At 39.8% G+C, this 24,204-nt stretch overlaps 1 non-coding gene across 1 annotated transcript; it reads left to right on the top strand.

Annotated features, from left to right (window-relative positions):
- The first annotated feature begins 4,949 nt into the window (after positions 1-4,949).
- Positions 4,950-5,056, top strand: LOC142164455 (small nucleolar RNA R71). The gene has a single exon (XR_012695224.1). It is a non-coding gene; the product is annotated as a small nucleolar RNA R71 (small nucleolar RNA).
- Positions 5,057-24,204: the final 19,148 nt, after the last annotated feature.

Genomic DNA, 24,204 nt, shown 5'->3' with positions numbered 1-24,204 from the left:
ACTGCAGCTATCCCGGTGGAAATTGACGGATTCCCTAACATTGAGGATTGGGTCTCCTAGATTTTGAGCACATCTTCAACTGCTTCGAGGATGTAGAAAAACATTTCCATCGAGCCAGGTATCTTATGGGCTAAATATCTCTAAACCCTAAAAGATATCCCGGCAATGGCGCCAAAATTTGACGAGCTAAAAACACACACTTAAATTATGCGCGCTAATCAAATATAGTATAGTATAATATCGTATCCATAAGGATTGGATTTAAATAGTATTCTCGTAGTTTCTAGCTTGATTGTTATCCAATATGATCAACAATTGAGATTTATATGATTTCTAACAAAAATTAACTAAGAATCTAAAGCTATTGACTAATGACAATCGAAACATGGAATAAGCAAATAAAGTTATCAGTGGGAGGAAATAGGGGTTGATAGGATAGGTGCAAGATCATTGTTTGGGATCTAACTCTAGATAATTCACTTCTAATGTTCAAGTGAGTCTCTCGAATTCACTCAATTATTAGTTCAAACGTTCAGTAAAATCTCCTCTCTCGATTACGTCTTAACCTTACGAGATGAACCAATTTAAACACGTGAAGATATGCAAGAATGCGTAGTGAATTCGTTTTTAGGAAAATCTCTTTCGATTATTCTCCTAACTAGGTTTAATCAATAATTAAACTAGCCTCTTTCGATTACTAAGAAGAATTAAAGAACTCACCCAACAATATAATGCAAAGATATCACAAGTTATGCCTCTCTCGATTATATGAACAAGTGAATATAGATGCAACGATTAAATCATCCAAAAATGCTTCAATACATAAAACTAGAGTTATAATCCACAAACAATCATCAATACACTAAATCCAATCATCATTACTCCATAGATATGGATTAATTTATCACAAATATAATTAAAAGATAGGAAAATATAAATTCAATCCAAACTCGTATCTTGAGTGAGGAAGGAATGATGAAATCATTGTGCCCGTGTTCTTCAAACTCCTCCTTAGGTCAAATATGTGTCAAAAATCCAGAAAATAATATTTTTCCATGTATTTACCAAGTAGGGCCGGGCCCAGACGAAATCACCTTTTTCTAGCCGAAATAAGATATTTACTCTGTAAACATTGCATAGGTGCGCCGCATGGGGCGACGCACTATGCGGAGCATTGGTGGGGAAATCCAGAGAGCTCAACATTTGTCAGGCAGCAGATTTTGTACAGCTGTGGCGTCTCACGCACCGCGGCAAGATATTTTTCTCAGAGTACGAATTGAATCTTGCTTTTTGACGTCCAAACTTGGTCCTCGACCCCCGAACATAATCCCGCCTTAATCCCTTGGGCTTTTAATCAGACTTCAAAGCTCCAAATAGCTCGAATTAGATCCATAACATCTATATCACTCGGAATCACTCCTACAAGTCATAAAATACACAATAAGTGCAAAACACTATCAATTAAAGCTCAAAACAAATAAAGTACAGTAAATTAGAGTGCAATAAGCGACTAAAATACAAGATTATAGCCTACCATCAACACCCCACACTTAAACCATTGCTCGTCCTCGAGCAATCAAACTACACTTCACATAGACACGACCTTTTTAAACAACTCTCATAACCCATTACACCAAGAATATTTAAAACAGATTAAGTACAATACCGTAACATCCTAATCTCAAGAATTGACTCAAAAGCACCATGCATTATTTATAACCCGCTCACTTAATCTAACATAAAGGTCAACGACATTACCTTTCCTTCATGAATCAAGTGCCCTCGCACAACAATAGAGAGTAGTTCCGTACACAATAAAATTTAAGAACAATTAGGAACTCAAGATAGAAAGAATTCACTCACTTTCAGAAACAACATTCATATGCCACAAAAGACGCGCCATAGGCTTGCTCGTAGTATACTACTCTACTAATTGAGCTCATTCAGTCAAGGATCAAATATGACTTTATATGATTGTAATGTACGATGCGGGATGGGTAGGATACATTTGGATATAAGAGTGACTACACCTCCCTAAGCACTTTAATACATACATTCCATTGTTCAAAACCCCACATTTATGTCAAATCAAAAATCCACCTTCACATCAATATACATTAACTCCATACTTATTTAAGCATAATTACATCAAGAGTCACCACTATCAAAGAATATTTTTCACAATTATACACTTATTTTTTCTTTGTTTTTCAATTCAAGTAGCTCTTTTTTTTTTAAAAACAGTGCACCTTTCTCCTTAGTTCAATAGTTCCACTCAAAAGCCAAACCAATCACCCCACACTTCACTTTTACAAAGTTCATAACAAATTCAAGTGCTCACGATAGGTATAAGGCTTAAATAGAAGGTCAATCTAAACAAATGGGTAGGGCTTGTAATGTGGTTGCCAAAGAAACAGGATTACAGGCTCAAAGGGGTTAACTACAATACATAATAATTAGGTGGGTAAAATCATATATCTGGCTCAACAAAGAAATGCATATATCACTTTCAAGACTGAACAAAACTACTATTTTGATTTGCAAACAAACGGGGCAAATTCTAGATATCAAATGCAATGCACAAAATAACCCAAAACCTCACACACACACGACACATAACTCACTCAAGATTGGATTAACAAGACACTCTAGTCAAAGCAGTTAAGAAAAGTTTAGATCATTCACTTTAAGGTACTTATACAAGAGTCAAAAACTGAGCCTAAGTGTCATACTAAAGCACTCATTATTCTCAATGTATAATAGAGTTAAGAGATATTGCCTTCAATTCCAATCGTAGAACAATGTTTCCTACTCCATATAAAAATAAAAACTAACTACACCCGGTTCAAACAAAATCCTTGAAAAAGAACCGCGGCAAGAAAAAAAATCAAGGGGGAATTATTACACTACCTAACAAAAGAAAATCTTTTTGTCTTTTTCTTTCGACTTTAATCCCTCAAGAAACCGATCGAATGATATCTATCATCGGGCAAAATTGAATTTTTTTCAATTTTTATGGTTTTTTCAATATTTTCTATCCCTAGCTACTAAAACAACAAAAACTAAAACTAATATACATACATACATACATACAACATATCCCGCACCCCACATTTTAAGTTATTGCATGTCCCCATGACACACAATTAAAAAACATAAGGTAAAGGAAACTTTCCTGAACATCTAGTCAGGGTCTGAGTCGAAGTCGAGATCCATTCCTTGCCTTTGAACTAATGCGCACATCCATGCAGACAGCTTCTTATTAGCCTTCTTGTGGTACACACCACACTTATCTTTCTCACTCGTCGCAGCCTTCTCTTTTGAGCCCTTCACTTTTCACTCAACACTCGCAACTGATTTTTCCTTTTGTGCCCCCTTTTCTACATCCATCTTGAAAGTCACAGTCTTCTCAGCCACTCTAAGCATGAGTTTTCTCTCTTATATATCGAATATTGCTCTACCCATTGCTAAGAATGGTCTTCCTAGGATAAGGGGGACCTCCTTGTTTTTCTCCATTTTCACCACTATAAAATCCACAAGAAATACGAACTTATCCACCCGAACTAACACATCTTCCACTAACCCCTCAAGTATTAAAGTCATTTGGTCTGCCAGCTATAACGATATTGTTGCAGACCTTATCTCTCCAATCTCCATCTCTAATTTCCTGTAAATAGATAGAGGCATTAAATTAATTGAGGTACCAGAATCACATAATGATTTATCAAAATGGATAGTTCCTACAGAGCAAGGTATAGTAAAACTCCCTAGATCTCCACATTTTTGTGGGAGTTTATTTTGTAAGATCGCACTGCAATGCTATGTGAGCTTGACCACTGAGGTCTCTTTTATCTTCCTCTTCTCTGTCAGGATTTCCTTCAAGAATATTGCATAAGCAGGCATTTGTGAGAGCACTTCTGTGAATGGTAAGTTTACATGAACCTGGTTTACCACATCCAAAAATCTCCCAAACTGCTTGTCTATCTTTTCTCTATATAGATTTTGGGGGAAAGGTGAAGTAGGCATATGCTTTCTCCCATCATGTTTCTCCCTTCTTGAAGTTTCTCCCTTCTTCTTTTTCTCAGCTTTTATCTGTCCCTTCTTCTTTTTATCAATATCACTTTTCAGCTGCTCCCCACATTTTTTTCAAGTATCATATCTTTTTGGATTGGGGTGAGATCTTTCAACACTTGCCCATTTCTCAGAGTTACAACATTCACTATTTCGTTGGGATTTCTCTCAGTATCATCATGGAGAGTTCCTAGATTCCTCTCATATAATATTGTTGCAATCTGTCCCACTTGTCTCTCTAGGTTTCGAAAAGATGTGCCCAACTCTTTGATAGCTGCTCCATGGGCGTCCAGCCTCTCATCTGTTTTGATAATGAAGGCCTTCATTAGATCCTCTAGACCAGGATGAACGGGATGTTGAGGCTGAAATTGCTGCCTCTGCTGATTTTGGTACGCTGGAGCTCCTTGTCCCTGGGGTCTTGAGTTATTTTGTTGCCATGAATTTGCGGTACCCCCAGGTGAACTCCATGAAAAACCGGGGTGCATCTAACCCATTGCATTGAACTTGTAGTTTCCCATAGCATTCACTTCCTTAATTGAGGCTTGACACTCCTGAGTAGGGTGTCCTCTTCCACATATATCACAAGCTACATGAGGCTTGTATCGAGGCTGAGGTCAGCTTCCATATTTCTTTGGCCATAACATTAAGTTGTACCTGAACAGAAGTAGTAGCATCAACTTGGTGGACACCAATTGATCTTTTTCTTTCAGCTCTCCCAGAGGGCCACTGATTTGCATCTTCAGATAACTCATCAAGAATTGTAACTAGCTTCTCTGGAGTCTTCTTCATCAATGGGCCTCTAAGCTGCATTACTCAATGTTCTACGTGAGGCCGGTGTCAATCCATCCCAAAAGTCCTGGAGTTGCATCCAGAGTTCAATTCCGCTATGTTGATACTTTCTAACTATCTCCTTAAACCTCTCTCATGCTTCAAAAATAGTTTCAGTATCTTTCTGGCAGAATTCATGGATTTCTCTTATAAACCTGCCCGTTTTAGTTAAGGAGAAATATTTATCAAGGAAATTTTTGGTGATCTCCTCCCATGTTCTAATTGATCCCGTGGGCAAGCTTCGAAGCCACTATTTTGCATCATCTTTGAGTGTGAAAGGGAATTACCTTAAGTACATTGCATCTTGTGACACACCATTATATTGAAAGGTGTTCATAATCTCCTTGAAGTCCATTAGATGTGTATTTGGAACTTCATTTTGCTTCCCTCTGAAGACACAACAATTCTGAAGGGTTTGAAACAACCCTTGCTTCAACTCAAAATTGTTAGCTGCAATTGGAGGTGGTCTCACACTTGATAATCCTTGATTGTAAACCGGTCTAGCATAATCTCCAAGTGGTCTCCCAGGCATGGGAGCTATATTTCCGATCTGGTCTGCACCCAAAGGTTGATTTTGCGCAATTCTCCGACCCCTCTCTTCTTTATATATAATCTGTGCATCTCTAATAGCTGTTTCATCAGCATCCCGTGCAGCTTTTTCTCATTGTTGGGCTGCCTCTCTTGCAGCCAAATCTACATTATCCACACATTTCCAGCCATAAGTTCTTTGGTTGAGGATCGCCTAACCATTTCTAATGTCTCAGTGAGATTTCTTTTCTTCCTTATCTGTCGTAGTTGTTTTTCAATTTCTGGTTCGTATGGTAGCACTTCTTTCGCAGAGGCTCGAGTCATGCACTAATCTAATCCTGTAACCTACGCACAATCAACACCACTAAACGTAAAAAGAAATAATAAAATTAAATTAAAAAAATCCTGAATTAGCACTACAAACTATTTCAAACATTGTTGATTGCCAATCCCCCGCAACGGCGCTAATATTTGATGAGCTCGAAACACACACTTAAATTATGCGTGCTAGTCAAATATAGTATACTATAATATCGTATCCACATGGATTGGATTTAAACAGTGTTCTCATAATTTCTAGTTTGGTTGCTATCCAAGATAATCAATAATTGAGATCCTATGATTTCTAACTACAATTAACTAAGAAGCTAAAGCTATTGACTAATGACAGTCGCAACAAAGGTAAGCAAGGAAGTTATCAATGGGAGAAAATAGGGGTTGATAGGATAGGTGCAAGATAATTGTTTGGGATCTAACTCTAGGTAATTCATTTCTAATGTTCAAGTGAGTCTCTCGAATTCACTCAATTATTAGTTCAAAGGTTCAGTAAAGACTCCTCTCTCGATTAAGTCTTAACCTTACGAAATGAACCAATTTAAGCACGTGAAGATATGGAAGAATGCGTAGTCAATTGGTCTTTATTAAAACCTCTTTCGATTATTCTCCTAACTAGGTTTAATCAATAATTCAACTAGCCTCTTTCGATTACTAAGAAGAATTAAAAAACTCAACCAACAATATAATGCAAAGATATCACAAGTTATGCCTCTCTCGATTACATGAACAAGTGAATATAAATGCAACAATTAAATCATCCAAAAATGCTTCAATACATAAAACTAGAGTTATAATCCACAAACAATCATCAATACATCAAATCCATCAAACCCTAAAAGGAACTACTCCATAGATATGGATTAATTCATCACAAATACAATTAAAAGATAGGATAATATAAATGCAATCCAAACTCGTGTCTTGAGTGAGGAAGGAATGATGAAAGCGTTTTGCTCGTGTTCTTCCAACTCCTCCTTAGCCTCCTTAGGTCGAATATGTTTCAAAAGTCCAGAAAATAATGTTTTTTCATGTATTTATACCAAGTAGGGTCGGGCCGAGATGAAATCACCTTTTTCTAGCCGAAATAGGATATTTACTCTGTAAAAATTGCACAAGCGTGCCGCATGGGGCAACGCGCCATGCGAGTCATTAGTTGGAAAATCCAGAGAGCTCAACATCTGTTAGGCAGCAGATTTTGTACAGTCGCGTTGCCCCACACGGCGCGGCAAGCTAGTTTTCTCAGGGTACGGATTGAATCTTGCTTTTTGACATCCAGACTTGGTCCTCGACCCCCTAATATGATCCCGTCTTAATCCCCTGGGCTTTTACTCAGACTTCAAAGCCCCAAATAGTTTTAATTAGCTCCATAACATCTACATCACTCGGAATAACTCCTACAAGATATAAAATACACAATAAGTGCAAAACACTATTAATTAAAGCTCAAAACGAATAAAATGCAGTAAATGAGAGTGCAATAAGCGACTAAAATATGAGATTATAGCCTACTATCAATATCATGGTAATATACGTGTTCAAGTAAAACGTTTCTTTTTCGTAGGCTTCATATCTTAACTTAGCTGATTTTTTAAAATATTATATAGGCATGGGTGAGAAGGCGACCATCCGGCCCCGAGTCTAACATTCAATCAGTCTTCCAGCTTCCGGGTCAGCCGTCTCTCAAAGACTTCAAGAGCTACTTGCTGGTACAACAACAAAGGGGTGCAACCAATGTTGCTCCTGTGGTGTAGTCTTCTTCTGGATCCTCTAAGAGGAAGAGAGTAGCTGAAAAGAGAGTTAAACAACTTGGGGCTGATGGTATCAGTGCCCAAGCCAATCCTCATGCCGTTTAAGGCGGCCCAGTAGACGAATTCGAGCGCCACGACATTGTTGTTATAGTTGACTCTGAAGAAGAAGGTCTCCAGAACACTGCTTCCTTCGGGAAAATGCCATATAGTTAATTTCGAAAGGGAGAATTCTACTTATCTGGATGACGATATCTCAGGGAAAGACCATATACCTTCCCCGGGAACCATAGGTACCATCCAATCAAATCCTCCCACTCGGGAGGGAGTAGTGGGAGGGAGTTCAATCAGAAGGTACTACAGAGGTACTAATGAAAGTTCCAAAGAGTTCTATTGGTCCTTTTGCCGGAACCAGTGAAAAACGATTTATCTCCCTCTTTGTGCCTAGCTAAGTTGATCTCTTCAAAGATCTTCGATATGCTACTTCCTATCTCCACAAATTGGTGGGCCCTAAGAAGAAGAAAAGATGGCAGAAATTGATTCAAATGGGATGGTTACCCAAATGGCTTATGCTTTTATTAGGGTAAGACTTTTCACTTTTTGTTTTTCAATTACTTTGGGGTTATGTCCATCTTAACGCTCATCTCCTTTATTTGTATAGTTTAACCTCCTCTCCTCAAAAGCTTTGAAGAAAATTCAAGAGGAAATTATTATAGCTAAGGACGCGGTGAAGATCAAACGGGTACCAAAGTTCGAGAATGAGAGATTTAAGATAGAGATTGAGAACCGCAAGGCCGAGAAAATATATTTTGATGAGAAATGAAGTTGCCGAGAGGAGTTCTGAACGGAGATTAAAAGCTATTCTTGACAAGGAAGCCTTTTTCCTCACTAAGCGGGCTAAACCCAATGATAGAATCAAATTTCTCGAAACTGGTTTATCTAAGAAGGGTGGAGTGGATGCTCAATTTAGAGAAAAATATCCCCGGTTCAAAGTCAGGGAGCAGGAGTTGATATCCAGTCTCGAAGCAATTGGTGAATTGGCCGGGCTAACTATGCCAATAAGGCTACTTTCTAGGAAGCTTATGATACTCTAGCTTAGAGACTCAGCAAGGGCGAAAGAAAGCGGGAGTTGGGCTAGAACTGGTCCATCTTAGAGACTCGTCTAAATATCCTTCGTGAAGTGTATGCTGGTAAGCCGGATATAGAAAATGAGATCATCATACTTGAGGGTGAGGCGCGAGATATTGAAAGAATGTTTGGACTCCCATCTCCTAATAAAAGGGAGTTCAACCTTAGGTTACATGAAGATGACTCAGAGGGAACGGGGGAAACTAACGAAGAAGAAGATATTTCCCTACATCCCGAGTCTTTGCCCCCTCTAGCTGATGTTGTTCTGATGTTCCTTCATCTTCTAGTCCTCGAAGTCCAGCACCGGATCCAAGCTATAGGCCTACTATCGGGCCCCTTGTTATTAATGAAATTTTTTTTGTTAAACCTTTGCGATCTTTGTATTTACTTTAAATACTTCGTAATTAGAAATATTTTCGGATTCAGTTTTGTAGACTCAAAACTTTTCATAAAGTCAATTCTCCATTTCTAATTCATATTTTTAGAACGATAGTTTTGAGTCACAACTTAGAACATTTGACTTGTGCATAGATGAGGGCCTTTTTATGTTGTTCGACGTGCATGAAAATGATGTATCAACTTCATTAGGCGTAACACTAAATCTGAAGGGATACAATGAGAGTGGACACTAGTAAAATAGAAAATATTTTCGAAATAATAGAACTTTTCATTTGTTCGGATGAGGTGATTAACCCGTTACATCATTTAGTCATTTTTTGACTAATAAGAGGGGATAACAAATCCGAAAAATTATTTGAACAGTATAGAAAGTCCTTTCCTCTAAAATGGTCTCTTTCGGAATGACTTTATTCCGGATGTATTAAACATATTTGTAATTTTTTTAATCTTCTTGTTCTTCAAACTTCGACTTCTGTCTCTTTGCAATAGAGATTCATGAAATTCTTCAAAATTGACTTTATATGGTCTGGTCCCCTCAGTGTTTTGGGTTTAAAGAATGAGGACTCAAACACTGGCAGCTTGACTTCCTTCAATTAGATATTCAACCTTTTTCAACCTGATCTTCCCGTGGTCCTGTTCCTGAAAATAAACTAAATGGACGGGAAGTGTTATTTTTAAATATAGACGGTGTCATATCCTTTTTAGATAGATATTTTGACCTTGGCGGGAACTACTGTAGTTCTTAAATATTGCCAAAGGTCGATACAGTCGTCATTCGGGTCAGGCCTGCTTATTGCCTATCATATAAAAATATAAGTAAAACTTAAGGAAAATAAATTATATTGCATGGATAAGGAGGAAGACGCATTGTGGTTCTCAAAAGTAGAACCTTTTGAGGTGAGCTACGTTCTAGTTTGCTTATACGGACTTACCATCCATTTCCTAGAGCGTGTACAACCTTTGCATATTATCTTGACTGTTCGGTACGGTTCTTCCCAATTGGTAATACTTGTTTATTGATTGGGGTGTATTATAGCTCTTAACTCTACATTACCCACTCAATACCTCTCGGTCAGAGAGTGATTTTACCCAATTTGGCTTTCTCAAGTCCAAATGGGTATCAAAAAAATAGTTGATATGAGCTTAAGTCTGGTTCTTATTATCTCTAGTTTGAACCCTTTCATTAGGCCAATCAAACTCTCAATTAGCCCAATTCCTTGTTAGCCAAGTTATCCTAGACTAGGTCCCTCTTTCTAAAGTAGAGACTAAGTCAAAAAGGAATGAATCAATGTTTGCAATCATTAATTCTAAAATTGAAGCATGAACTAAGCTAAATAATCAATACTTAATCATAAACAAGCATTAAGTTAAATACCTATAAGGTTTACACACTAGGGTTGGGTCATAATCCTCGTAAGAATCTAGCTACTCATAATGGGAATTGAAGCAAAATAAAGAAGAAAAACTGATTAAACTCATAATCAAAGATTAAAATAATAAAATATAATATTTAAACACTAAAATAATCATAAACTTCCTAAAATGGTAACTCTACAACAGCTTTTTACTTCAAAACTTGACCTAAAATTGTGAAACTCGTCTATTTATAGTGGGCCAAAATTCGCTGACAAAAATGCCTCTTGGGAGGTTTTACGGCCGCACAATTCCATGTGCGGTCTGCAGATTTCTTCGGTTGGCAGGAGATGGGATTCTGCAGCCGCACATTTCTGGATTGCGGCTGCGAAGCAACTTCTGTGGCCGTACAATTCTTGTGCGGTCCGCACTTCAACAAGGTTTCAGGACTTGGTCTTTAGCACACTCTCTAAAATTAGAATCATTTGTCAATGCAGACCCTGTTTTGCGACCGCACAATTCATGTGCAGTCCGCACATTAGTCAAAATATTGTTGGGTTCTTTCGCTTGGTTTGCGGCCGCAGATGGAATTCTGCGGTCCGCAATTACTTTTGCGGCCATAGAAATCCTTCTGCGCGCTACACTTCTTTGCTTTTGCGCCCTTTATTGATTTGTGCTTCGGAACGTTCCTTTTTGAGTCGGATTTTATCATGGGAGACCAAACTTCTAATATTCTTATAATTTGCACACTTTCATTAGTTTCAGGAACATAAATCAATAGTTTCGAACTAAAAAAAAAACAAAAAGTGCTAATAAGTAGTCAAAATCTCCACTTATCAACTCCCCAAACTTAAGTCTTTGCTTGTACTCAAACAAATAAATTAGTTCCCACCTTCTAAAGTTAAGGGTCATTTCAGTGAGTCAAAGGTGATCCATTTACACATCAGTTGGGACCAACAATTACCCACACTACTCATGTGTTATCAACAAGGCGACAAGTCAAATATTCATACACATATAGTTCTAATGTGACATTTGAGCTTCAAGAATTGACTTTACTCATCAAGGACTCTTGTTCTATCGTGTAGGCCATGGTGGAATCCAAACTCTTCCTCCTCTACTTTCCATTTTCCAAGATCACTTAAGAAATTAGCACTCAATCAGAATATTCACGAGAGGCTCACTCATCTCTCACAATAGAATGCCATAAGTACGACTTAAAGTACCATAGGCTTGCCCCTCATGTAGATCGCCACTAATATAAGCTCACTTATTTTGAAATCAAGTAGGACTTCTTTTGGGATGTAATGAAGGCTTTTGGGTTAGGGTAGGATACCGTATGGGTAAGTGGTTACACCTTTCTTTAAGCACTCCATATTTCATTTCTCGGCTCACAATTGCCCATTCTTAGAGGCACTTTCTTTTCATTGGGGACTAGAGAGACTTAACATCACTATTTCTTGTTTATTTCATTATTTTTCTCCCTTTTGATTTTTCAATATTTGGGATCATTACCTCTTTTTGAATCCATCAAACCTTCCACTTATTCGTGTTTTGCATTTTTCTTTTTTTGTTCTTTTCTTTTCTTGCCTTCTCTTCCATAGATATCATTTCTTTTCTCTTTTTGTGCCTTGATACCTTTTTCAAATTCCTCATCACTTCCCCAAACTTATGTTTTAAGCCATTTGTTTCACAAGAGTGTTAAGGAAAGTCTGGGTGCCAAGAGAGGGTCACGACAAAATGGGTAAAGGCTTATACATGGTTATCAAATGAGAAAGGCTAGAGGCTCAAAGGGGTTGACTAGGGATAACGACATTGGTTGGCAATAAAAAGCTCTAACGGGACAAGGAAAGCCTACAATCACTTCTCAAACCAAGCAAAACTTAGGATTTTGCCTTGAAACACATTCGGGGCAAGTTTTAGACCCTTCGCACAGATACTTGGACTAGCAACAATTCATCTCACCCCTCACGCAACTAGCTTGTAAAATAGGATAGAGTTGAGGGCCCACAACAAACAGATTCAAGTTTAAAGATCACTATAGTCCAATTCAACCACTTGATGATTGCTAAAGTTAACTCAAGAGTCACAAAGTCACTAACTAGAGCTATTTCTTTCTAAAACCTTGTCTCTAACCATAAGCACGTAGCTAAGTGTGTTGGTACCAATTGAAGCATGGTTGACTCTTTAAGCATGACTTAATTATGTCTTTTTATTCATTACTACTACTATTATTACCTAAACACAAAAACAGACTCATTCCCTTAAAGAAGGTTGTCATGTCATCCATCATTGGGACGAGTCACCCGGTTCACACAACAACTACCTTTGGAAAGAACCATGGAGTTAAGAAAACAAAAGGCTTATTATCTACTAAAGTATAAAAAGAAGCTACTTAACAAAACAAAAACTGATATGGAAAAGATAAAAAAGCTAATAAGCAAAAACAAAGATAAAGAAGCTAATGAGGAAAACTACTAAAGATAGAATGAATATACATAGTAAGAGAGAGAGAAGATAGATAAATACAAATAGGAAAAAGAAAAAGTATCATCAAATTATTACAAGCCAAATGTATCAAAGTGTACCAAATGTGTAAAATAAACTCCATCCCCTGAATAAAAGTAAGCATTGTCCCTAATGCTTAGAAAAATAAGAGTAAAGGAGGAGAGGGTGCAGAAAACTCACTATGGATCCTTGGATATCTTTGTGTCCCCAGCAATGTCACCACCCTCAGTCTCTTCCAACTGGATCTCATCATCTCGACTCTAGGTGTGGATGGGTTGGCGAACATCTCACACACTACCTCAACAGTGTCGGCAACAAGGTATGGCTCTTCAGACTGGCCAACTGGTGCTACCGGTGCAGATGGGGCTGAAGGATCCGGGGCAAATTGGTGCAGGTCAGGCAGCATGTCAAAAGGAAGGTCTCTGGTAGTAGCAATTCCGTTCACCTCTCTCCGGAGCTTATTCACTGACTTCTTGCTGGCCTGGGACTTCCTCATCTTCTTTACTTCTTTTCCCAGCTCTTCAATCACCGACTCGTGTTGTACTAAGGTGCTCATGATTGTCTTCTAGTTCTCCAAAATCTTCTTTAGTGTCTCATCAATGGTAGAAGGAGCCTGAGGTGCATGAGAAGTGGACTGCGCTGCAACAATACTGGACAAGTCAGACAACTTTGCAGTAGTTGTCTGCATCCAATTGTTGAGACTTGCAGCGCAGATAGTGGGGTAGTAGGCATGGGCACTGGCCTCAGAGTTGTGGTGGGAGTTGTGGCATGAGCTGCAGTAGGGGCTGTGGATGATGGCGGAGGCATAGCTGCTACACCGGAGAAAAGCTCAAACGAAGTGGATGGAACATCAACTGTCTCAGAAACTACCGCTGCTGGCTCATCAGACTAGCATATGGTGGTAAGAGGCTGAACTTTCTTCTTTGAATTGCTCGCATCCATCAGTGAGTGCCAATCAAAAGGCTTCTTCGGCTTCACCTTTGTGTTAAAATCCCTTGGCTCTACCTTTCCATCGGTGAGATATTTTGTAATAGTGTTGGAATAAAGGTATGACGAGCTATCCTATCATGCTATCACTAAGATGTTGGCCGACATCACAGCACCGACATTGATTGGGTACCCGGCCATAATAGATGCCACAAAAATTGCTCGAGGAATAGGAAGGTGAGTTTCATTCTGGCACGGATCTAAGTTGCTGCACACAAATATCTACCACCCTTTGTCTCAAAACTCAAAGTGTTTCGCTGAATGGGAACCCGATGGAAATCCATGGTGGTGGGACCCTAGTGGTGCTAGAATCTTAGCTAACCAAGGTGGGACTTCCTCAGAGAGTTGTTATTATTGACTTCTCAATTATGCAGTTAGCAAGAGGAATGTGTGATCGCAATGCTCTTCTGCTCTAGCACATAGAAATGTGCGATCCGCACAATTCTTAAATACTTAGCCATATTTTGTCCACAATTCCTGGAAGTCACACTCATCCCTGTAGCACACTTCAAATCAAGTTAGAACAAAAATAACACCTAACTACAAAAGAAAAAGGAAAAGAAACATGGGTTGCCTCCCAAGAAGCACCCGATTTAACGCCGCGGCACGACACAGAATACCCTCAAGTGAAATGAATGACTGTCACGACGTGGCCATTTCCAACTTTTCCCAAGTAGTGCTTCACCCGGTGACCATTTACTCAGAATACTTCATTGTTTTTGTTCTTCAAGTCTAATGCACCAAAAGGTGTCACACCCACAATTTCAAAAGGACCACTCCATTTGGATTTTAGCTTCTCGGGAAACATCCTCAACCTTGAATTGAACAATAATACAAGATCACCCACCTTGAACTCATTATTCCAAACGTATTTGTCATGAAGATATTTTATTTTTTTATTTGTACAAGGACGAACTTGCATAAGCATGGTATTGGAACTCATCCAATTCATTCAAATGTGCAACTCTCAAGTTAGCGGCTACATCCCAATCAAGATTCAACTTCTTTAGAGCCCACATGGCCTTGTGTTCTAGCTCCACCGGAAGATGACAGGTTTTTCCGAACACTAACCGGTATGGCGACATTCCGATTTGTGTTTTGTAAGCCATCCGATAAGCCCATAATACATCATCAAGCTTCTTGGACCAATCCGTTTGATTAACATTCACCATTTTGGACAAAGTACTTTTTATCTCCCGGTTGGAGACTTCCACTTGCCCACTAGCTTGTGGGTGATAGGGAGTCGTGACTTTGTGAGTAACACCATACTTGCTAAGTAAAGTGTCGAAAGCCTTGTTGCAAAAATGTGACCCCCGTTGCTTATAATTGCATGCGGAGTACCAAACCTTGTAAAAATATTCTTCTTCGAGAAATCCACCACACTTCTCGCCTCATTGTTGGGCAAAGAAACGGCCTCGACCCATTTGGACACATAATACACTGCGACCAAAATGTAGGTATTTCCACAAGAACGCGCAAAAGGGCCCATGAAGTCAATACCCCACACATCGAAAATATCAATCTCCAAAATGATTGTGAGAGGCATTTCATTCTTCTTTGAGATTCCACCAGCCCATTGACATTCATCACATGTTTTCACTAACTCACTTGCATCCTTGTAAAGAGTGGGCCAATAAAAACCGCAACTAAGCACTTTGGCCGCCTTTGATGACCCCCATATGGTGAAGAAGACAAGCCCCAAGAATTTAACCTTGCTCTTCTTCTAGTACACATCTTCTAATCACCCCATCCGTATAAATACGTAAAAGGTATAGTTCATCCCAATAATAATCTTGACAATCCCGTTTGAGCTTCTTCCTTTGTCTTGAAGAGAACTCATCATGAATGATTCCACACACAAGGAAATTTGCTAGATCCGCGAACCACAACACTTATTTCATTGAAATTGTCAAGAGTTGCTTATCGGGGAAGGAGTCATTGATTTCTAGGCCATCATACGGCCTACCCTCCTCCTCCAAATGAGACAAGTGGCCCGCCACTTGGTTTTCACAACCTTTCCTATCTTGGATGTCAATATTAAATTCTTGTAACAAGAGAACTCATCTCATAAACCGAGCTTTGGAATCCTTTTTGGTTATAAGATAAGGAAGCGCCGCATGATCCGTGTGGACAATGACTTTTGCACCCATCAAGTACGGGTGGAACTTCTCAATTACAAACACAATAGCAAGGAGTTCTTTCTCCGTAACAGTATAGTTGACTTGGGCACTATTCATAGTCTTGCTAGCATAGTAGACTGGATGAAAATTTTTGTTGATGCGTTGCCCCAAAACAGCCCCAACCGCTACGTCACTTGCATCACACATGAGTTCAAAATGTATACTCCAATTTGGAGCGGTGATGATGTGAGTAGTTGTCAACTTGATCTTCAACAATTCAAAAGCTCTCATACAATCATCATTGAAGTTAAAAATTGCATCTTTCTCAAGAAGCTTGCACAACGGATTCACCACCTTAGAGAAATCTTTGATGAAACGCCGGTAAAAACCCGTGTGGCCTAAGAAAATCTGCACACCCTTCACCGAAGTTGAGGTGGAAGTTTAGAAATTACCTCAATCTTTGACTTGTCAGCTTCAATTTCATTTCTTGAGATTTTGTGGCCGAGGACAATGCCTTCCTCGACCATGAAATGACATTTCTCCCAATTGAGCACCAAATTTGTTTCTTCATATCTAGCCAACACTTTGTCCAAATTTGCAAGGCAATCATCAAAGGAATCTCCAACCACCGAGAAGTCATTCATGAAGACTTCAAGGTAGTCCTCCACCATGTCCGTAAAAATAGCCATCATACACCTTTGAAATATCATCGGTGAGTTGCACAAACCAAATGGCATCTGCTTGAAAGCAAAAGTACCATAGGGACATGTAAAGGTTGTTTTCTCTTGATCTTCCGGAGCAAATAAAATTTTTGTTGTAGCCTGAATACCCATCAAGAAAGCAATAGAAAGCACGGCCTGCCAATCTATCGAGCATTTGATCTAAGAAAAGAAGTGGAAAGTGATCCTTCCTTATGACTTTGTTGAGCTTGCGATAATCCATACACACCTCTCCAACCGGTCATTGTTCTTATAGGAATCAATTCATTCTTGTCATTGGTGACCACCTCCATGCCCCCTTCTTTGGGACACATTAAACCGGAGAAGTCCACGAACTATAAGAGATGGGGTAGACAACCCCGGCATCCAACCACTTGATAATATCCTTTTTGACAACTTCTTGACTAACCTCATCGAGTCTCCTTTGATGTTCAATGGATGGTTTGGCACCATCCTCCAACTTGATCTTATGCATGTAAAATGCAAGGCTTATCCCCCGAATATCTGCCAAGATCCATCCAATAACTTTCTTCCTCTTTTGTAGCACCACCAATGTGGAATCTACCTACATATTAGTCAAAGAAGAGGAAAGAATAACCGGTAAAGTAGAACAAGGACCAAGAAATTCATACTGAAGGTGTGGAGGCAATGGCTTCAACTCCAAGGTAAGAGGCTCTTCAATAGAAGGCTTTGTAGGAGGAGTTGTCCTATTTTCAAGATCCAAGGATAATTTTCGGGGTGCATAGTTGTACGACCCCATTCCTTGCAAAGAGTTCACACATTCCATAAAGCCATCCATCTCGTCATCATCAAAGTTGAGCAAGACGGCCTCCAACGTATCACCAATATTGATTGTAGCACTTGTTTCATCAATAATAACATCGGTCACTAAGTCCATAAAAGAACACACTTGATTGCTAGATGGTTGCAGCATGGACTTACACACATGGAATACCACTTTTCATAACCAACCCGGAAGGTAAGTTCTCTGGCTTTAACATCAAAAAGAGCCTTCCTCGTAGCAAGGAAAGGTCTCTCAAGAATAATCAACACCTCATAATCGACTTTACAATCTAGAATGACAAAATTCGCCGGAAGAATGAATTTATCAACATGAACCAAGATATCTTCAATCACACCCAAAGGCCTCTTCATGGTACGGTTGTCCATTTGCAATCTCATAGAGGTGGGTCTTGGTTTTCCAATTCCCAAAGTCTTAAAAACCGAATAGGAATCAAATTAAAACTTGCCCCAAGATCAAAGAGCTTTAGCAAACTCGGCACTTCCAATTGAACAAGGGATCGTGAAAGCATCGGGATCCTCTAACTTATGATCCATTGAATGCACAATTGCACTCACTTGATGAGTGACTTTGATGGTTTCAAAATTCATTGGCCGCTTCTTTGTCACGAGATCCTTCATAAACTTTGCATAATCAGGCATTTGTTCCAAAGCTTCAACTAATGGCACACTGATTGAGAGACTCTTCATTATTTGAATGAACTTCTTGAATTGATTCTCACCATTTTTCTTGGCAAGTCTTTGAGGGTATGGAGGTGAAGGCTTAGGTAATGGTGCCTTAGCTTTTTGTACTACTGGCTCTGGTATGTCAACAATGTGTTCCCTAGACGGTTTCACCTTCTCTTGAGTCTCTTTCACACTATCATCAATATCAATCCGGATTTCCTCATTAGGTTGTACCATATTGTTCGGGATCTCTTCTTCTTGCATCACTTGATCATCATCAATAAGTTGCCTTTGACTTGAGGTGAGTGTATTCCCACCTCTTCCATTTCTTATGGTACGGCCATAGCATGACCCATGTTGTTACCACCCTTTAGGTTTACTACCGTGTCACTTGGTAGTGCCCCCTTAGAATGAGAATTTAGAGCTTGAGAGATTTGACCCATTTGAACTTCTAATTTACGGATTGATGTGTTGTGTGAGGCAAATTGAATAGGCATTCTTTTCTATCATTTGCTTGAACATATTTTTAATACGCCCCATTTCATTGTTTGAAGGACTTGGACCATGGGAAAGATAAGGAGGCAGGTTGCTCGGTTGTTGATACCCCGAGGGCGTTTGAAAACCCGACCCCTGGTTTCCTTGATTGTTGTTCCATACGCTTGATTGTTACCCCTTATTTCCTTAGTTATTTCCACTCCAATTTCCTTGATTGTTGTTTCTGCTCCAGTTATCTTGATTGTTAGAATTCCAGCTGCCTTGATTGTTTTGAGGTCGCCATTGTTGTTGGTTTGGGCCTTGGAAGTTGTTTCTTTGGATACGATATTACACTATACTATCTTTGATTAGCGAGCATAATTTAAGTATGTGTTTTGCGCTCGTCAATATCCGATGTTATTTGGTTGTTACTTAGATATTTGTCTATTATTATACATGCTATTGAGTTGCAGGTTATATATAAAGTGGGTATCTTTTGACTTAAAAAATCTTGTCACTACTTCACTGAGGTTAGTCAAGATATTTAATGAGTGTATGGGGTCAGTTGTGCGCATATTATACTTCTGCACCTTGCCTGCAGATTTTGGAGCTGAAGGATAGCATTAAATATACCAGTATTCCAAATACAAGCTGCCACTTTGTTCATGGTAGTCTAGGACTTACAATTTTGTTCAAACAGATGATGTAATCTTTCTTCATATCAGAGTTGTATTCTTATTCTTAGTCACTCATGACTTGTACTACCAGTCCTTGGGATAGTTGTATTGATTTCTGCAATCTTATATATTATTTGTTGGTGATTTTTTGTTCAAGTTGTGTTATATGTCTTACCTACCAGGTTGAGCTAGATGTCATCACAACTAGGCGGGATTGGGTCGTGACAGTTTTTTTATGCCTTGTTATTTCAGTCTCAATAAGTGATATCAAAGGTATTGGTTAAGCGAGGTTAAAGATAGGTTCAAGGCGGGTTCAAATCAAGTTTCAGCTAATTTGATGATAATGAAGATTTTTGTCCAAGAAAAATTATCAGAAGTAAATAAGTGGAGGCAAAATTTCAACCATACTTTTCGACATTCATACTGCTACATCTTTAAAACCAAAGCCATTTTTAACGTGTACTCACTTTTAACGCATATGGATCCAATTTTTAATTCATACTTACTCTTAACCATGTCAAGCAACAATGATGAAGATTATATGAAGAAATTGGATCAAGATTTTTCCAAGAAAATTGAGGCCAATAGGGAAAATTATTAGGGTTTGCCCTTGAAATATAATAGTTTGCCCAGCGATTCCGCATTTGCGGTCCAAAACATCGCTTTTGTGGTACCGCAATTGCGAAAAATTCATCACAGGCGCGTGAAGCACTAATCTCCCGATCATCCGCTTCTGGGGACGCCCCATCGCACCTGGCATCCGCTTCTGCGAAAGAACTTGCCCTTCTGCGCTTGCGCATTTGCGCTCCACACTCCGCATGTGTGGACTCAGCCTTCCCAGCCATGCACCGTATCTGCGGACCCCTGGTCCACTTCTACGGACTCGCATCTCCGGCCAGACCTATTGCAGGTGCGAAAATAGTATACCAGACCTACCAAACATCAAGGAAAAGATACAAAACCTATCCGAAACACACTCAAGGCCCCCGAGACCCCGTCCAAACACACCAACCAATCTCAAAAGATAACACATACCTACTTGAGGCCTAAAATCAAGCGAAACAACATCAAAATCATGAACCGTACCTCAAATCAAGTCGAAGGAACTAATGAACTTCCAACTTCCCAAAACTCATGTCGAACTGCATTAAATCAACTTGGAATGACCTCAAATTTTGCATACAAGTCCCAAATGACACAACGAACTTATACCAACTACCGAACAATAATACGAACCCGATATCAACAACATCAACTCTCGGTCAAACCAATGAACCTTTCAAACCTTTAACTTTTCAACTTTCGCCAAATAGAACCAAATCAAACTAGGAACCTCCAAATCCAAATCCAAATCCGGACATACTCCTAAGTCCAAAATCACCATACAGACCTATTAGGACATACTCCGGTCAACCCTCACAACTTAAGCTTCTAACCTTGGGACTAAGTATCCCAATTCAATCTAAAACTCCCCTAAAACCAAAACAACCATCCTCAAAAGACACATAACAACAAATACATATATGTACGACATCATAATAGGGAAACAGGGCTAAAATACTCAAAACGGCCAGTCGAGTCGTTACATTCTCCCCCTCTAAAACAAACGTCCATCCTCAAACAAGTCTAGAAACATACTTGGGGTATCAAAAAGGTGAGAATATCTGCTCTACATATCCTGCTCAGTCTCCCAAGTAGCCTCCTCGACTAGCTGACCTCTCCAATGCACCTTCACCGATTCTATATTCTTCGACCTCAACTTTTGAATCTGCCAGTCTAAAATGTCCACCCTCTCCACATCATAAGTCAAATCCTCATCTAACTAAACCGTGTTGAAGTCCAATACAATGAATCCATCATAGTATTTCTGGAGCATAAAAACATGAAACACTGGTGAACTCTCGATAGACTAGGTGGAAAGGCAAGTCTATAGACCACCTCTCCAACTCTCCCTAGCACCTCAAAACGACCAACGTACTGAGGGCTCAACTTGCCCTTCTTGCCGAAACTCATCACACCCTTCATGGGAAAAACTCTGAGTAGAACCTTCTCACCCACCATATATGCCACATCAAGAGCCTTCTTGTCAGCATAACTCTTCTGCCTCAACTGCGTTGTATGAAGCCTCTTCTGAATCAACTTCACCTTTTCCAGCGTATCACAGACCAAATCAGTGCCCAATAACCTAGCCTTCATAGGCTCAAACCAACCAATTAGAGAACAACATTGCATCCCATATAAGGCCTCATACGGAGCCATCTAGATACTCGACTGATAGTTGTCGTTGTAGGCGAACTCTGCTAATGGTAGAAGCTGATCCCATAAAACCCCGAAATCAATAACACAGGCACGTAACATGTCTTCCATGATTTAAATAGTACGCTCGGACTACCCATCAGTTTAGGATGAAATGTTGTACTCACCTCAACCTGTGTGCCTAAAACATGTTGCACTACTCTCCAAAAATTCGATGTAAAGTGAGTGCCTCGATCCGAGATTATAGAAACGAGCACACCATGAAGGCGAACAGTCTCTCGAAGAAAAAATCTGAGCCAGCTGCTCTGATGAGTAGGTAGTCATGATTGGAATGAAGTGTGATGACTTGGTCAGTCTATCCACAATAACCCACACCGCATCAAATCTCCAAATAACGAGCAAAATACGATGAATTATAAAAGTAAGTGGAACCAGGGTCAGATAACACTGAAGCGTCTCTGTGGCACACTGAAACAATGCATGTGATCATGTCGTCAGAAGCAACTGCCTCTATCCTGGCGGAAAATGCATAGCAACGAGCCTGTCAACCACCTTAGTGACCTCCCACTCTAGGGCAACCTCGAACCGACTCAGCCCCACCCCTAGCTGGATGTACGGGTGGTGAAGTACTGGTGCTGGAACCATAGGTTGTGTGCTCTGTTGTGGTGCACCTATAAGAAGTCCAGGGAAATCCCTCTTGAGTTGACTCAAGTCTCTACACTCGAAGCAACCCCTTCTTTGACGAGGTTACTAACCCTGATAACCCGAATAACTGCCTAAGGAACCCTGAGCAGATGAAGCACGGCAAGAACTATGTGCCTACAGTGCACTAAATGATGACTAAACAAGGCGAGCATTGTACGAGCTATAGCTAACTGATAAACCACGGGGAATTTGACGAGCTATCTGAGCGGACCTAAAAGGATGACCTCTACTGTAATATGACTGGCCTCCATACGAGGCACCACCAAAACCATCTGAACTATGGGACCTCTTGGCATCCCGCTCCTCTCTCTCAAGCCTGCAAACATGCTCCAAGCATCTAGCAATCTCAACTACCAGGTCAGTTATAGTATCCATCTCGTACTCTTGAGCCATACCATACCGAAGACCATAGTTGAGGCCATCAATGAACCTCATGATTTTCTACCTCTCAGTAGGAACAATAAACATTGCATAGCATTTTAACTCCGTAAATCTCATCTCGTATTGAGTCACAGTCATGCCATCCTGGCGTAGATGCTCAAACTCGTTATTCAGCTCATTTATGTTAGTTTATGAAATAAACTTCTCTAAGAAGATCACTGAGAACTGATGACATGTGAATAGTGTTATGCCAGCTAGCCTACCTGACTCATAGGTTTGCCAACATCTGTAGGCTGGCCTTGTGAGCTGAAAAGTGGTAAAGTCGACTCCATTAGAGTCTACAATACTCGTCGTGTGAAGAATTTGGTGACACTGATAAAGAAAACACTGAGCATCCTCTGACTTTCCTCCATTGAATTGGGAGGATACAGTCTCTGAAATCGCTCCAACCTCTTCTGCTCCTCATCAGTAATAGATTGTCCAACCTCGGCTCGAGCAGCAACAACTGGCTGAACTAGCAACACCCCTGGTGTCTGATAACCCTGAGCTAGCTGTTCCAGTGTACGGACAACGGGAGTCTAGGCTCCTCCCCCAGCCTGAGAGGTAGCTGGTGCAATTAATATCATACATGCCTGAGCTAAGTGGCTTCACAAGTGTTCACAGGTGTTCACAAGTGTCTGAGCTGGTCTAATTGGCTCAATAATATCCGGAACCTACTCCTCCACTAGAGCTACTAGTGGCTTCACAGGTGTTGCTCTAGCTGTAGTATGGGCTTCACCTCAGCCCTGGCCTCTCGCGGTCCTGCCCAGTGCTTGTCCATCAGATCTGGCTGATCGTGTCCTCGCTATCTATGAGAGAATAAAAGAGTAAAGGTTCATACTTTGAAAATAATAAATCTGTACGATAAGAATGCAAGAAAGTGATATTATCCTAACAATTCAGTAGCCTCTCGAAGATAAGTACAGATATCTCTGTACCGATCCGCAAAACTCTAATAAACTTACTCATGACCCATAGAACCTATGAACTTAGGGCTCTGATACCAACCTGTCACGACCCATAACCACCAATCAGTCATAATGGCGGCAAATTCACTTTCTAGGCAAGCCAAACATAATAAAAGCGGACAAGATAACAAAAATAACAAAATTAGTGCAAGTCTAAAAACAATAACATAAATAACTACGTCAATACATAAAATCCCCCAAAACTGGTAAATACAGAGTCATGAGCTCTAAAACGGAAGTACAAATCTGAAATACAAAGTAAAATACTGTCTGAATGAAAACAACAATACATAAATAAAAAGAGACGCCAAAGACTGTGGTTGAATTGCAGCTCTACCTCGTCTCTTTGTAATCCTCAGCAACGAATCACTCCTACTCACAGCTCGATCCAACACCTAGATCTGCAGAATTAAGTGCAGAGTATAGTATGAGTACAACAGACCCCATGTACTCAGCAAGTATCATAACTAACCTTGGTGAGGTCATAGAGGCAAGAATTATTAATGATACTCATT

This window comes from Nicotiana tabacum, chromosome 9, assembly GCF_000715075.1.
Source record: "Nicotiana tabacum cultivar K326 chromosome 9, ASM71507v2, whole genome shotgun sequence".
NCBI lineage: Eukaryota > Viridiplantae > Streptophyta > Magnoliopsida > Solanales > Solanaceae > Nicotiana > Nicotiana tabacum.
The sequence above is the reverse complement of the archived record's forward strand: the minus strand, read 5'-3'. Positions and strand labels throughout refer to the sequence as shown.